Source organism: Nicotiana tabacum, chromosome 5 (genome assembly GCF_000715075.1).
Source record: "Nicotiana tabacum cultivar K326 chromosome 5, ASM71507v2, whole genome shotgun sequence".
Classification (NCBI taxonomy): domain Eukaryota; kingdom Viridiplantae; phylum Streptophyta; class Magnoliopsida; order Solanales; family Solanaceae; genus Nicotiana; species Nicotiana tabacum.
The window spans coordinates 91,866,780-91,880,009 of record NC_134084.1 but is presented as its reverse complement, the minus strand read 5'-3'; the positions used below and the strand labels follow the sequence as shown (position 1 = coordinate 91,880,009).

The window sequence follows — 13,230 nt, the reverse complement described above, 5'->3', positions numbered from 1 at the left end:
AACTTTGGTGATTGAAAAGCTGAGATGAGAGGTAGAGATTATCCCACCAAGCGTGCCAGAATTTGTAGACAATAAAATTTGCATCGAGAAATAAAATCAAGACCGAAAAATATTGCAACAATCATAGTATTTGATTTCAAATAATATGAGTGTACAGTCTCTATGAATCCTCTAGTTCTTCTTTTCAATAGTAAATAAATTCAAGTGCCTTTGAGCTTGATCTTGAATATGTAGTTGTTGCCACGAACAATAATCTTGTTCTTGAGCTTTAGCTTGATTGCTTGAACTTGACGTTGATTTGTTCTTCATTCTTGAGCTTGAACTTGATTGCTTGAAGCTTGAAAATTGTGGAGGAATTTGCAGTGTTTGATCTACTAGCTCTTTCTTGCTTCTTGTTATAACTTCGGGTGTATTTTCTGGTTATGAAGACCCCTATTTATAGTTGTGGAAAGGAAGAGTTATGATAAGAACAAACTCTTTCCGACCAAGTGTGAAAAGGCCGCATTTGATTGGCGAGAACATGTCACTTGCACACGTGGCGCAATTTCATTAGTTTTTTAATGTGACTTGGCACGCCTTGTTATTTTGACAGGTGGCATAATCCTGTTGGCTCTTTCGCTTGACTTGGCGTGCCACGTCATATGACACATGGCACCAAACTGGTCCTCTAGGAAGATGATATCTTGGGCTTAATGAAGTGGGTTCATCACTTTAGCCTAGTTAAATAGGCTAGCCCAATGGATTAAGACTTATTTAATCCATATATATATTGGATTAATCCAATTGTGTTAGCCCATAATATTTATTCGGACCAATATATCTTGAATTTAAAATAAGTCCAAGTTAATTTATGAATTTAATTCGTACAAATTTTATATGCCTACAGTAGGTTAAAGAACACTTAGAAGAACTAGGTCGTTCCATAATCAGTTTAAGCGAAAAATTAAACACCACATAAACCACCCCCTCTTGTGTGGTATTGACGTTAAAACATCAACTAGTATCAGAGCATGTTATCTTTGAAGAGGCTAACACCTTAGGAATAGATGAAGATGAGTGCACCATCTGGCAATTGGGAAAGACAATCCACTGATAGGCCACAACCCTTTAATGGCCAGTACTACTCTTGGTGGAAAACCAGGATGAGAGTTCACATCATCGGAGAGGACTATGAGCTTTGGGACATTGTCACCAATGGACCATTGGCTACCTTGGAGAAAAATTCTGAAGGAGTAGATGTGCCAAAGACAAGAGTTGACTGCACTACTGAAGACTGAGGAAATGTGATAAGAATGCCAAAGCTAAAAAATGGCTTATTTATGGACTTGATCCAGATGAGTACAGTAGAATCCAAAGTTGTACCACTGCTAAGCAAATATGAGACACTCTGCAAGTGGCCCATGAAGGAACACCTCAAGTGAAGAGGTCTAGAGGAACTTTACTGTATTCCCAATATGATAACTTTATCATGAAGGAAGGGGAAACCATCCAAGAGATGTATACAAGGTTCACCACACTGACAAATGAACTTAAGTCTCTTAGAAGGATTATTCCCGAAGAAGACAAAGTTGAGAAGATTTTGACAAGGGTTCTGCCAGTCACTTGGGAGAGCAAAATCACTGTCATTCAGGAATCAAAGAACATTGTCACTCTTAAGTTTGATGAGCTAATTGGAAATCTCACTGTTTATGAACTTAGAAGGCAAACCATGAAGATGGATGTACCCAAGAATGAAAGGAGCCTGGCACTTAGAATCACTGACGGTTCTGAACTAGAAGATGATGAAATAGTCATGATCACAAAGGACTTCAAGAAGTATCTAATGAGAGGAAAGGGTCTTTCAAGAAGTGGAAGCTACAGTAAACCAAAAGTTCCTAAAAAGCAAACCAATGAGGGGTGCTACAAGTGTGGGAAGACTGATCACCACATCAAAAATTGCCCTCAATGGGAAATTGAATGGAAAAAGGAAAGAGTTGAACGAAGAAATAGGAAGAAGGAACTGGTTCAACCCAAGAAGAACAAAGGATCAACAAAGGCTATGGTTGTTGCTTGGGAAAAAAGCTCAGATGAAGGCTTAGATGATGAAGATGCAAATAAACAAGTATTTATGGCCACTGGAGAATCTGATGAGGAATCTAAGGTAAGTGTAATTCATCTCAAAGACAAGATTAAATTTTTGTTTAAAGAAAGGCTATATGAGTTATTTATAGATTTCATTGATGAATCTGAGGATGTAAACAATGAAAAGGAACAGTTGTCTAAGGAATTTGTGATTTGGAAAGCTAAGTGCAAAAATCTGGAACTTAGGGTTAGTGAAAGTTAAAGTAAAAAAGCTGAGTTAAAGAACCAGGTTCATGAATTTGACACCACTGTCCTAGAGCTTAGATCTAAAAATCTAAGATTGTAATTAGGAACATGTTAAAAGAAATCCGATCACACACAACTTACTTTAGAAGAAAATTTAGGAAAAATGAAGGATGAGTTGTACAAAAGGGATGAGCAGATAAGAGTCCTAAATGAAGATCTAAGCAAGGTAAAGCATGAGCTATATAGAATACATAAATGGAAGAGGTCCTCTGATGCACGTTCATGGCTATACGAATACCATAGTAGCAACAAGAGAGGACTTGGCTATGGGACCCCTGCACCTAAGTGCGATCCCAAAAGCAAGTACCTCACACTTCCTAGTAATAAAACTTGCACACACTATGGTAAAACTGATCACTATAAAAGTGAATGCATTTCAAAAGAAAAGGCTAGTCAAAAGAATAAAGAATTTGTCAAGGGAAAAATAGGCTGCCAGGTTGGGCTAAAAAGAATCCGATTTACCCTTTTTTCCTATAAAAAGGGACCCAAACTAGTTTGGGTTCCTAAGACTAACCCCTGATTTCCTTTTGCAGGTTCAAGTGAAGGGGAGCAGCCAAATGGTACATGGATAGTAGCTGTTCAAAGCATATGCCAGGAAGAAAGAACTAGTTCCTTTCACTTGAGGACCTCAAATGAGGTAATGTCTCCTTTGGAAATGGGAAGAAAAATGAGATCATTGGGGTTGGAAAGGTAGGTAAGACTGATTCTCACTCTATTGAGAATGTCTACTTGATAGATGGCCTAAAATGCAGCCTAATCAGTGTATCACAATTGTGTGATAGAGGTAACTTGGTAGCATTCACCTCTACCAAATGTTTTGTGATAAATCTTACCACTCACAAGATTGTTTTGCAGGGAAAAAGAGTGAACAATATATATATATTATAGATATGTCCACACTTTCAGAAAATAAACTCACTTGCTTAAGTGGGTTGGATAATGATCCCCTCCATTGGCACAAAAGAGTGAACCATCCCAGTCTAAGTGAACTCAACAAACTAGTATCCAAGGCCTTGGTGATAGGACTGCCTAACATTAAGTTCAAGGAAGACAAAGTTTGTGAGTGCATGAGGGAAGCAGGTAAGATCCTCTTTCAAAAACAAGAAAATGGTAAGTACCACCAGAACGATGGAACTGGTCCATATGGATTTTTGTGGACCAATGAGAACACTGAGCAGATGTGGTAAGAGATATGTTATGGTGCTTGTTGATAATTACTCTAGGTTTACTTGGACATTGTTTCTGACATCAAAAGATGAAGCATTCGACATGTTCACTTCCTTTGTTAAAAAAACTCAAAAACAACTAGGTAATCAACTTGCATCAATTAGGTCTGATCATGGTACTAAATTTGAAAATGATAAATTTGCTGAATTTTATGATGTGTATGGCGTAGATCATAACTTTTATGCACCTACGGCTCCACAATAAAATGGTGTAGTTGAAAGAAAGAATAGGTCATTGGAAGAAATGGCTAGGACTATGCTTCTTTCTAGTAAATTGCCTCATAGTTTCTGGGTAGAAGCTGGGAACACTGCATGTTACATCATAAGTAGGTGCATGACTAGACCTCTTATTGAGAAGACTCCTTATGAGTTACTTAAAGGGAGAAAGCCAAATATATCCCATCTTAGGTCATTTGGATGCAAGTGCTTTGTGCACAATAATGGCAAAGACTCCCTAGGTAAATTTGATCCCAGAAGTGATGAGGGAGTAATCTTGGGATATTTTTCACATAGTAAAGCTTATAAGATCTATAACAAAAGAACTATGTGTGTAGAAGAAAGTGTACATGTGGTTTTTGATGAAACTAACATTCTTTCTGAGAGATAGGAACATGAAGATGAAGCAATTAGGCTGGTAAAAAATTCAAATGAAACCATAGACTAGACTAAAGATGCACCAGAGGAAGGAACAAGTGATGGAACAGGTTCTTCTACTCAGGGCAACGTGATAGGGGGAACTAAACAAAGAGGAGCTGAATCTCAAACCTCAATGGAACCTGTCCATGAACTTGTTCCTCAGAAACAAAACATTGGAGGAACATCAAGAGGAAATCAGCTGGTTGTGAAACCTTACAAGTACCAAAGTTCTCATCCCATTAAGAACATAATTACTGATCCAACCTCTGGAATCAAAACCAGATCTTCTTTGAAGAATTTTTGTGCTTTTGATGCTTTTCTATCTCTTATTGAACCTAAAAATGTTGTTGAGGCTTTGTAGGATGCAGAATGAGTGAATGCAATGCATGATGAACTCAACCAATTTAAGAGAAGTCAAGTTTGGCATCTGGTACCAAGACCTAGGGGCAGATAAGTGATTGGCACTAAATGTGTCTTCAGAAATAAACTTGATAAAGATGGAACATTTACAAGGAACAAGGCATGATTGGTGGTTCAATGGTATAGTTAAGAGGAGGGCATAGAATATGATGAGACTTTTGCTCCAGTTGTAAGATTGGAAGCTATTAGACTCCTGATAGCTTTTGCTGCTTACATGGAATTTACTCCATCAAATGGATGTCAAGAGTACCTTCCTCAATGGCTATCTCAAGGAAGAAGTGTTTGTCAAGCAACCTTCGGGGTTTGAAAGCAAGGAACATCCTGATCATGTATACAAACTTGACAAGGTACTTTATGGGCTCGAGCAGGCTCCAGGAGCATGGTATGAAAGATTATCAAAATTTTTGCTTGAGCATGACTACAAGAGAGGTAAAATTGACAATACTTTGTTCTTGAAAGAAAAAGCTAAAGATCTCTTGGTAGTTCAAATATATATTGATGATATAATCTTTGGAGCAACCACTGATAAGTTAAGTAAAGAATTTGCTAAATTAATGGGGAGTGAATTTGAAATGAGCATGATGAGTGAGCTTAATTTCTCTTTAGGCTTATAGATTAAACAAAATTCAAATAGAACTATGATCCATCAACAAGTATGTAAAAAAGCTGCTTAAAAGGTTTAAAATGGAAGATTCCAAAGAAATTGACACTTCTATTGCAACAGCTACAAAGTTGGATAAAAATGAACCCGGTTCATCTGTTGATCAGAAGTTGTATAGGGAAATGATTGGCTCATTGTTGTATCTCACTGATAGAAGACCTGACATTATTCTCAGTGTAGGCTTTTGTGCAGGATTTCAGGCGAATCCAAAAGAGTCTCACTTGACTGCTGTCAAGAAGATTTCGAGATACCTAAAAGGCACCACTGACCTTCGCCTCTGGTATCCAAAAGGTAGTAATTTTAATCTAGTGGGATATGCTGATTATGCAGGTTTATTGTGGATATAAAGAGCACTTAAGGTATTGCACACTTTCTTGGCTCATATCTTGTGTCTTGGGCTACTAAAAAGCAAAATTATGTAGCCTTATCTACTGCTGAAGCTGAGTATGTTGTTGCTGCTTCATGTTGTGGATCAAACAACAATTAATGGACTTTGGAATTGATGTTAGTTGTATCCCTATGTTTTGTAATAACATTAGTGCCATTAGTATGACAAAGAACCTGGTTTATCATAAGAGAACTAAGCACATAGATATTAGGTACCATTTTTTTAGGGACAACTATGAGAAAGGTTTGATCACTGTGGAGTTTTGTGCTACTAACAAACAAATAGATGACATCTTAACAAAAGCTCTAAGTAGATATCACTTTGAAAGGAACAAGTTAGAATTAGGGATGATTAAGATCACCTAAAAGGACAAGTTCAAAATTTCACAATCGAAAAAAAATAAATTGTTTAGAAAATCTGTAAATTTTGTACATAAGTAGATTAGATTTGCTCAATCTCATACTTTCAATAGTATACTCTTGTGTCATGTGTTAAAATAATTCATTAATCTTGAATGATATTTCTCTATTTTGACAAATTTAGACTTACACAAGAGTATTCTCGATGAAGAACCTGGTTCATCAAGATTACACGGTATATTTGCTACACACTATATAACTTAAAATAATAATATTTGGATCATGAGCAGAGTCCTACCTAATTCCAAAGTTCTTTTGAACTTATCCGTTATAAGTGAATCAGTTCCGTTCAAAGACTTCTAACCGAATTAAACTACCTAGATATTAGGGATAAACTCCAATGTCTTTTCAAACCTGAAATTCAGTTTTATTAGACTTTTAAAAGTCTTAAAAGCCTGTCATTACCCATTAATTACCTCCTTTTATATTGATCAACATTATTGCTTTCTTCACTCCACTACTTTTCAAGCCGTCAACCACTCTCCACTTCTCTAATCCTCCAAATACATTTTACTTCTATTTTCTTCCAGAACCAAGCAAAGAAATGGCTAACACTCCTAAAAGCCCTTCATCATCACCACCATAAGAAACCACTTCCACACCCACTACCACTCCTGCAACCACAACTCCTGCAACCACACCAATCTCTAAGAAAAGTATAGTAAAAATGATGGCTCGTAAGATTGTCACTAGAGGAGAGCAGATCGAGAAAATAAACAAACAATTTAAAGCAGGTAGGGAAGAAGAATCCCGGAAATCTGAAGATACACTTAAGTCTGCTACTGAGGGAGAAGAAAGTGGTTCTTCCAAAACTGAACAGGTATCTTCTGGTCCTAAAGTTACTCCTGAGACAAATTCTCAAGTTGCTTCAAAATTTGGAGAATAAGTTTGTACTGGTAGGGTTTACAGCAGGTGTTGAGACTACAGAATCTAGAGAAGTTGGTGGTAATAATGAAAAGGGAAAAGAAAAAGAGAGCAAGGGTGCTAGGAGTGTTGTGAGGGGAAAGGGTAAAAGAGTGGTTGATTCTTCACCCACTATTGTTAGTCTAACCAATGAAACAGGTGCAATAGTTGTTTTGGGAGAGGAATCTGCTGGAATAGAGGAGAGTGTATACAAAATAGGGGTAAGTGGGTCTGGTGAAGCTGCTAAAGGGCTAGTTCAACTTAGGAAAAATGTAGATGAACCTGTTCCATCTGAATAGGAAACCCTAGCAGACCTACTAAAAAGGTGAATGAGAGTTATAACCCAAAAAGAAGGGAAGTTCAAAGGCTAAAACTCCTGGCACTGCTAGGACAAATAAGAAAAGGAAGGCTGCCCCTTCTGTCCCTTTTGTTACTGTTGAAATTTCTCCCACAAAAGGTAGAGCCACAAGAAGCCAGAAAAGGCAGAATGAGGAAAAATTGGAGAAAACCTTGGAGGAAAGCAGAAGAAAAGCAGTTGCTAAGGGAAAGAAGAAGATGAGTGAGCCTATTGAGGCTGCTGATGTTGGTGAGACGGACCTGGTCCTTCAAGATGAAGAGGAGACTGATAAAGTGGAGGTTTTGACTCCCAAACCCAAGAAAGCCAAGACTTCCACTAAGAAGTCTATTTCAGAGTCAAAATTTGCTGTAAAATCAAGAAAAGTGAAACTTGTAGATGAAGAAGAATGGAGTGGGGAGGAAGAAGAAGATGACTCTGATGATGAAAAAGACAAGATGACCAAGTTTGGCAAAAGGACTATTTTGAAAGGAAGACTCCTCAGAGACTTGGAGGAGCAAAGAATGGTGTTGCTATTGGAGAAGTTGGAATTGCAAGGATGGAAGGACATAGCCTTTCAGATGGATGGTAGGTTGGCCAGGAATGAAGTTGTTGAGTTTATGGAAAATTCTGAGGTGAAAAATGGAAGGGTTACCATTATGGTGAAAGAAGTGCAAGTCTCTTTCGATGTGAAGGAGTTGGGAGAAATTCTGGGTGTACCTACTGAGGGGTACAATGACTATACAAAGCTCAAGTGGACAAGCCTAAACAATCTTCCTATTGACCTTGCCATTACCTGAAAATTCAGTTGACAATAAGGAGGAAATTGAGCCCAAGACTGTGTACAAGAGTGAGATGAAGCCATCTTACAAAGTGTTGTTCGAATTTGTCAACAAATATGTTATGCCAAGGTAGGAAAAGAGGCACATTTCAAACTTCATGGACTTGGTCTTGATGGAGTGTTTGGATAGTGGGAGGCAGATTAACTAGTATGGATTTATTATCCAGCTTCTTGATAGGGTTCTAAATGACACCAAGACTCATACCATTACCTATGGCTTTATTCTCACAACTGTGCTTGCACATTTCAAGGTACCTATGAAGAAGTGGGAGGTTGGTACAAGCAAGGATCATTTTGAGGCAAATACTCTGCTTGCTTGTGACTATGAAATCCATGCCACTACTAAAGAACCTGGTTCATCCAAGAAGGTACCAATGAATAGCAAGGTGCGAGTCTTGGTGCAAGAAAGTAGGGCTAAGGATGCTGAGATTGAGAGGCTGAAGAAGAGATTGGCAAAGGTGGAGACGAAGAGAGATGCTCTAAGAACTGAGCTGGCAAGAGAAAAGGAGTAGAATGATGGCATTCTTCAGGATATGTTGAAACTACTCCAAGCCAAAAACCAAGCATCTGGTCCTTCCCAACCTTAAACCTCCTAGCCTAGTTTAGATCAACCAGTGGCCCAGTTCGGGATTTTTTTTGCTTTTGCTCATGTTTTCAGTATTTTTATTTCTTCTTATGCTTTGTGGTAAAATCTTATCAATCATCAATGAAATTCACTAACTTTTGCTCTAACTATTTGTTTATATTTATTTAATGGTTAAAATTCTTAGCTTGATCAATGATGATTAATTCATGATTGCATTTAAAGTAGTCCTAGTGGCCATGAATAAGTTTTAAAATCTAGTTATCTTAAATATTTATGCAAATTTTCGATGATGCCAAAAGGGGAAAAGGTTGTGCTTTACACTTTGAACAGTGGTATTTATAACCTAATGTACCTGGTCCTTGATGATAAGTGATAAAAAGAAAAAATGTTTCTAACATTGTGTTGATGTTGAGCTAAGTTGAAGCAGGGCCTAAGCTTATGAAAAGCACCGAGTTTGTCATCATCAAAAAGGGGAAATTTGTTGGCCCAAGTGAAGGTTTGTTTTGAAGATTGACAAAGGGAGCTCAGGCATGAACCCGGTCCATCCCTTGTATGCGTAGACATAGGTAGATTCGAGCATGTGGGATGTACGTGAAGGAGATGAGCTTAACTTGGTATAATTGATATCTCCTGATCGAAAATGTTGCATAATTGACAAGGAGAATGACTCCTTACTCAAAGAGAACACTATCCAAGACAGGGAATGAGTTAGAGGTTAATGTTAACTAGAACTCTTCCACCAAGGAAGAGTAGCATTACAACTCTAGTTATTTTCTACTCTACTAACTCTATAAATCGCAAGATGTTCTCACTTTACAGGTGATGCATAAAAGCAAAAGTTAAACGTGAATTGAAAGCAAAATAACAAGGCATTTTGCAAGCAGTTCGTGTGTGATTTAAATGTGCAAACCTGAAGCTACATGAACTAGATAGAAGAATCAGTTCCAAGTGTCTGTCTTTTATTCTAGTTCAATTGTAGTAGGTATTTTCATATTGTACCTTTCAGCTTTATCTAGAGGCAATTTTAATAGGTACTTAGAGTATTCAAGTTAGAGTTAACTTGAAGTTGTCGCAATAGTTAGAGGATGTTTGCTACAACGGGATTAGAGTAAATCCTAGGTTGACAAAAGTGTTATGTAAATGCAGTTTTTGGCTTGGTGATTTAGTGGAGAGTTTGGGAACATCCTACAGAGAAGTAGGTCGTGGTTTTTTCACCTTTTGAGCTAGGTGTTTTCCACGTAAAATACTTGTGTTCTTTATATTTCGCATTTACTATTTCAGTAATAGTAGGTTGAGGAATACTTAGAAGAACCAGGTCCTTCCATAATCAGTTTAAGCGAAAAATTGGACACCACACAAATCATCCCCCTCTCCTCTTGTGTAGTATTGAAGTTAAAACATCATATGGGGCTGAGTGTTGGCTAGTAAAGAGCGTCCATGTCCAGAAGTTGAAGGTAGCAGAGATGAGGATGTTGATATGGATGTGCGGGTACACCTGATTAGGTAGGATTAGGAATGAGATTATTCACGACAAGGTGGGTGTGGCCCCTATTGAGGAGAAGATGGGGGAAACGAGGCTTAGGTGGTTTGGACATGTAAGGAGGAGAAGCACAAACACGTCAGTAAGGAGGTATGGGAGGTTGATATTGGAGGTCTTGAGGAATTGGGGAGAGATAATTAGGCATGACATGGCGCAGCTGCAGCTAACCGAGGACATGACCCTTGATAGGAAGGTGTGGAGGTCTAGGATTATGGTAGTAGATTAGATGGTCTAGATTGTTCATACTGGTAGTATTAGTACGTACTCTCGCATTCTGTTGGTATTAGGTTTCCATGACTACCTGTCGTTTCTTTCATTTTGGTCATCTTACTATCTTGTTGTTTTTTATGCTGCTTTTAAATGGCTTCTCGGTATTGTTCCTTCTTGTCTTTATTTTTATTAACGTGGTGCCTATGCTTTCCTTAGCTGGGGGTCTATTAGAAACAACCTCACTATCATCACAAGCTAAGGGTAAGGTCGTACACACTACCCTCCCCAGACCCTACTATGTGGATCATACTGGATATGTTGTTGTTATTGTAAATTTTTTGACAATGAGTACAAACACAATAAAAATATACTTCATCCATTTTAATTTATGTGAACCTATTTTCTTTTTAGTTCGTGCCAAAAAGAATAACTCATTTCTATATTTAGAAATAGTTTTCCTTTTTGCAAAGATTTATAGCCTCAAAAATTATATGTGTCTTATTTTACATCACAAGTTCAAAAGCCTTTTCTTTTTTCTTAAGCTCCGTGCCCAGTCAAATATGTTTACATAAATTGAAATAAAGGGAGTATATATTTAAAATATTTAATTAGATATACATTGAATTTGATTTGTTAATTAGGTTCTAAATTAAATTAATAATTTTGTATGCATTGAATTGATCATTTAAGACAATACATAGTTTCAACAAAATTACTGGATTCGATCGAACTCGTAATTCAGTTCGCCGATGTGTTTAATTTGATTAAACGTGCTTACACGTGCCATGGACACTAAATACTCGACTAATCTTACCCAAGGCTTGTGTATGCCATGGATCCCACACGCAATTACACCCTACAAGTATATACATTTCTTATGTAGATAAACATTGGCCATGGAAATACACAAGTCTATTACTTGTTATCTTAAGAAGAAAAGACCAAATCATTAGTATAACCACCAATCGATAATTATTATTTAAGGCTTATGCTGAGGTATGACCTGATCAAAGCTATTGGCATAAATTCTCATCACAAATGTAACGACTGCAATATTGTCTTACAAAAATTAGTAAAGCATAAATTAATTAAGTTTTCAGAGTATTAGCAAAATGCTAGCCATTTCTTCTTCTCCTTTGTTTTCTGACCATTTTTGCTGGCTTTTGGAGGATCCCATAAGCCATCATTTTATAAACACTGCCACAGATACTTCAGATAATTCAGCTGCTGCACTTCATTCATCATCATCATCTCAAACAAGACTTCTTGAACACTGCGATGCCAAAAAATTTGATCAGATTAATAATAATGGTAATCAACCTGATCAGATGGTAAAGAAGCTTAATCACAATGCTAGTGAGCGTCATCGCAGAAAAAAATCAATAGCTTATATTCCTCTCTTCGCTCTTTACTTCCAGCTTCTGACCATAAGGTATTATGGATTATTTAAAACAAAAAAAAATAACTATCCTATTTTTCAATTCAATCTCTGAGCTTAAGATTTAAACTTAAATTTGCGCTGACAAGACTTGATCATTTTTTATGTTCACAGAAAAAACTAAGCATTCCATCCACAATATCAAGAGTTCTAAAGTACATACCAGAGTTACAAAATGAAGTGGAAAGACTAATTGAGAAGAAAGAAGATCTTACATCAAGAACAATCTCTAATAATGAAAATTCAGCTGATTTTAACAAGCAAAAAAGAAGAGGAGGAAATGAGAGCTCTTCATTAGTTATTTCAGCAACAGAAATAGGTGACAAAGAAGTGGTGATTCAGATATCTACTTTGAAGATCAATAAAGATTCATTTGATGAGGCTGTATCAGACTTAGAGGATGAAGGACTTCTTCTACCAAATTCATCTTCTTTTGAAACTTTTGAAGACATCGTCTTCTATGCCTTGCATTTTCAGGTATGGAATGTTTTTTTTTCAAAATAAGGAATTTAATGTGATGCATAACATACATCATATAAATCGAAATGGAGAGAGTAGCATCTTTTCGTATATAGTTTGTTTGTTCTATTATCCTAATTCCTAATTGTTGTTTTCCCCTTTTGTGTATTATTAAGCAGGTTCAAGGAACAATGGTAGTGTTTAATCAAAAAATAGAATTTCAGTCAAAGCTAGAATTTAGAAGAAAACGGGGTACTGATAATCAAAAGAGTATATAGAGGAAAGTAATTTGAGGTAATTAGAGTGTAATCAAGAGAAAAAACAAGTAAATCAAAGTATATTCCGATAATATCTCTTGTTCCTACAATTGATCAGATACCTCCCTTTTATAGGTATCTTAAAGATATGCGTTTTCCCCAAATCATAATGAGGCTATTATGAATAATTAAAGACATTGAATACTACGTTACATAATCATTATAATCAATACAAATTCCCTAACGTATCCAGTATTTAATACCTGTCAAATTCTGTATCTGCGCTCTTTACTGTGGTCAGATCCATTCCTTTTGATTCTTGGATATAAATGACTTAAACATGTACGGCCACCCGTGCCTCTTCCTTTGTCTTTGCTCGTTTCTATTGTTGCTCGTGCCTCTTGATTAATTGTAATTCTTTGACTATTTGACCAGTCCACGTGTCTCGACACGTCATCCTTATATAAATGTAATTTTTTCAAATACAGATAGTCCCCCTATTTTCCATTTATTCATCAGTTAAATATTTGGGAAGTGGTTTTCAT

The 13,230-nt window shown here is 36.8% G+C and overlaps 1 pseudogene; it reads left to right on the top strand.

Annotated features, from left to right (window-relative positions):
• The first annotated feature begins 11,495 nt into the window (after window positions 1-11,495).
• On the top strand, window positions 11,496-12,963 carry LOC107828067 (transcription factor ORG2-like; annotated as a pseudogene).
• Window positions 12,964-13,230: the final 267 nt, after the last annotated feature.